This window comes from Echinops telfairi, unplaced genomic scaffold, assembly GCF_000313985.2.
Source record: "Echinops telfairi isolate 266 unplaced genomic scaffold, ASM31398v2 ScPeMD7_7475;HRSCAF=8513, whole genome shotgun sequence".
Lineage (NCBI taxonomy): Eukaryota > Metazoa > Chordata > Mammalia > Afrosoricida > Tenrecidae > Echinops > Echinops telfairi.
The window spans coordinates 31,291,777-31,295,758 of record NW_022111379.1 but is presented as its reverse complement, the minus strand read 5'-3'; the positions used below and the strand labels follow the sequence as shown (position 1 = coordinate 31,295,758).

Here is a 3,982-nt window from a genome sequence, read left to right as displayed (position 1 = left end):
CCACATTTGCTTATGCACCCATTTGTCTTCAGTGATCCGTTCGACACCCCGTGATCACACAGGTTGATATGTTGTTCCATCCCCCCTCCTTTTTAGTTGGCTACCCTAGATTTGGTCTGGCCCCTGCCATACTACCTGGTCTTCACCCTAGGAATATTTGTATACAGTAGCTTTTTCCCTACGCCTCTTTTGCATTTTTTAAGCTTACCTTACAATGATCTACATATAACCCCCTCCCTGGGGGATGGACAACAGAAAAGTGGGTGAATGGAGACATCGGACAGTATAAGACATGGAAAAAAAAAGTTTATAAATTATCAAGGGTTTGTGAGGAAGGGAAGGTGGGGAAAAAATGAGGAGCTGATACCAAGGGCTAAGGAGAAAGAAAATGTTTTGAGAATGATGGCAACAAATGTACAAAGGTGCTTGACACAATGGATGGATATATGGATTGTGATAAGAGATGTATGAGTCCACAATAAAATGATTTATTAAAAAAAAAGAATGTCGTATTTCTGGTAGGAGAAGGAATTGGCATGATGTTGCTGACTTTTTATTTATTTTTTTGTTGTTGCTGACTTGAAGATACTAAACTCACCCACAACCACCATCACCACAATAAAACAAAAACTGCAACCCCACTGCCATCTAGCAACTCCATGCACAGGGTAGGACGTCCCCAGTGGGCTTCTGAGACTGTAACTCTTTATGGGGTTATTAAGCCTGCTTTCACTCACAGAGCAGCTGTAGGTTTCAAACTGCTGACCTTCTGGTCAGCAGCCCATGGGGTACCCATGATGCAAGTCAGGGCTCCCCTGACTTGAAGATAGAGGCCGTGTGGCAAAGGGTGTGGGCCACCTTAGAAACTGAGAGCTACCCCTGGCTGTCAGCTGACAAGGAAATGGAGCATCCGTCCTAAGATCACAGGGAGTGAATCCCACCAACAGTCAGCGTAAGCTTGGAAGTGGAGAATTCCCCAGCCTCCAGCTAAGAGGCCAGCCCAGCCGCAGACACCTTGATTTCCGCCTTCTGATTGATATCCTTGAGAGAGAGCCCAACCATGCCCGTATGTCTCTGACTTGGGAGCCAACCAAAGCGTGTTGGTTTATGCTGCTCTGTTTGTGGGACTTTGTGAAGCAGCAGTATAGATCTGGGGTCTTCAAGAAGCTCATGGAGAAATGGAACTAAAAGACAAGTCAAAAATTCCTAGGACCTTTTCGAAGCCGCCTTGTAGACACACACACACATATGCAAATTATATGCATATGTTTAAACTCACATGTGTGTGACTGTGTGAGTGTGGTATCTAAGAGGGCACTTTAAGGAACCATCAGCAGTCCAATGCTTAATCCGCTACACCACCAATGCCCTTTTCTTGACTCTATAGAAGTAAATGGATTGATTGCTGAGGAAGCCCTCCATAGCTGCCTAACATTGAGCTAATGTTGCCACCAGGGTTCCTAACGCACCAGCCGACCCACGGGAGAAACAGGAGGCTCCTGTGCCTGGAAAGATTCACAGCTTCAGAAACCCTATGCAGAGAGGGTGGCTATGAGTCTGAATGGACTCGAGGGTGGTGTGTGGTTTTCTGGTGTGTGTGTGTGTGTGTGTGTAGTAAAAAGTGAATGAGCCTTAATGAACGTGTGGTGGAAAGCACAGATCTGAAGTGCACGTGCCAATGAGCTTTGACAAATGCACACACCTCAAGGGAACCCAAACGAGATCCCCTCACCCCAGAAAGGTCTTTCACCCCCATCCCAGTCAGTCCCCACCCCCGAAACAACCACTGCTCGAGTCCCGTCACAAGTTCGTTTTGCCCTCTTGAGAATTTCATCTGTTTTGGTTAGTGTACTAATTTTGAGCTTCGTCCTTGCTGCATGCCCGTTGGCGCCATTCGCGGCTGTCATGCTGTCCCTGACTCATGGTGGCCCAACATCCAAGGGATCAGACTGCTGTGACCCACAGGGTTTTCATCGCTGGTTTTGACCCAAGTAGATTTCAGGCCTTTCTCCCTAGCCTGTTTTAGTCAGAAACCTGTTGAGCATCCTCATCACAGAAGCCTCCACTGACAGATGAGCGGTAATACTGCAGGAGGGACATTGGCTGGAATTGAACTTGGGTTCCCCGCAATGAAGGCAAGAATTCTACTACTGGGTCATCACTGCCTGCCTTGCCCCCCACCCCCCAACTTGATTGGCACTTGGTTCCTTGGTCCCTTTTTATTGTTGAGTAGCATTCCATTGTGTAGATGTACCATGGTTTATGTATATACTTGCTCATTGATAGACACTCAGCTATTTCTAGTTTTGTATGTAATACTGGTAAGAATATTTGCATACAAGTCTCTGTGTACTTTTTTTGCTGTTGTTTTCCATTTCTTTTAGATAAATACCAAGACGTGGGATTGCTGGGGCACACAGTAGATGCAATGGAGTTTTGGTGGTGCTCTGGGATAATCATTAGGCTGTTAACCTCAAGGTCAGCGGTTCAAAACCACCAGCCACTCTGCAGGAAGAAGGTGAAACTGGCCCCATAAAGATTTATAGTCTTGGAAGCCCTATATAGGGTTGCTATGAATAGAAATTAACTCGATGGCAGTGAACTTAGGCTTTGGTTTAGAGTAGGTGCATGTTTAACTATTTGAGAAATGATCTAACAAATTTCCAAAAGGGGTGTGTCATTTTACAGGCCCCCCAGCACTGCATGAGCGTTCTCCTTGCTCCACTTGAACAGTTAGTGTTGGCGGTTTTTATTGCTTGAACCACTTGAATGTATGTGAGAGGCGTCTTACTGTGGCTGGAACTTTTTGCATTAATTGATTTTCTTAATTGAGGTAGTCCTGGTGATCAGAATGCATGCCAAGCAAGAGTTCTATAACGCCTCACAGTTAGCAAAGCCCCTCCACACACGTTCTTTTATTTGGTGCTAAAAACAACCACACTGTCGGTTCGACTTTGCTGCTGCTCCCTGAATCTGGGTTCTTCTCTTTGGATTCTATTCTGCACACCGCCAGCAAGTTCTATCCAAAACATAGCTCTGGCCAGGTTATTCCTCTGGTATAAAACCCCTCCACAGCCCCCCACTGTTTGCAGAGGAAAGGTCCAACATTTCTGCTAGGGAATGAAGACCAGCTATGGTTTCAACCTAACCTACTGTCCAACCTCTTCTACCTGTAGGCACCCAGACGGTGTCTCATTGTTATCCTTAGAATTCTCTTTCCTGTGTAAGTGTCTTTACTCCGGGCACCTTTTGGAGGGGATGTAGGGAGAGGAACTAAAACACTGTTATCTATAACCCTTAAATCTGCCCCTGATGTTCCACACCCAGGTCAAATGTCATCCCATTCCCAGCTTCCCTGATTTCCTCAGGATGGAAGGGACACTGCTCTCCTCCATATACCCATGGTGCTTTGCACTTAATACAGCTTTCATGCACCCAGGCTATTTGCACATGTGTCTCTTGGCTGGGCTGGGATCTCCCTGGGGGTGGTCTGTCACATCCATCTCTGTCGGCTCAGAATAGGGCCTGACTCTACTGATTCACATATGAGAATCTGGTCACTATAGTTATACCGGACATTTACTGGTGCCAGGTATGGCAATGGTCTTACCTCAGGACCCAACCCAATTGGACTAATCCCAAACTGAAGGGAGGGCCCTGGGCTTGATCGGTTCATTGATTGATTGGCTAATCTATCAATCTGCCTGCACAATGATGGATGCCACATCCACTCATCATCCTTTCATCGATCCATCTATCATCCATCCATCCATCCATCCATCCATCCATTCGTCCGTTATCCACACCTACTTGGAACCCTCATCTGCTCTCCACTCACTCATCTACTCATCATCCTTTCATTGATCTATCTATCATCCATCCATCTACCCATCCACCCACCCTCCCATCCATCCATCCATCCATCCATCCACCCATCCATCCATCCATCCATCCATCCATCCATCCATCCATCCATCCATCC

At 46.5% G+C, this 3,982-nt stretch overlaps 1 protein-coding gene across 1 annotated transcript in view; it reads right to left on the bottom strand.

The window, feature by feature from the left end:
* RASGRF1 (Ras protein specific guanine nucleotide releasing factor 1) overlaps nt 1-3,982 on the bottom strand; it is an 86,370-nt gene that overhangs the window by 80,810 nt on the left and 1,578 nt on the right. The gene's annotated exons all lie outside the window — the stretch shown is intronic.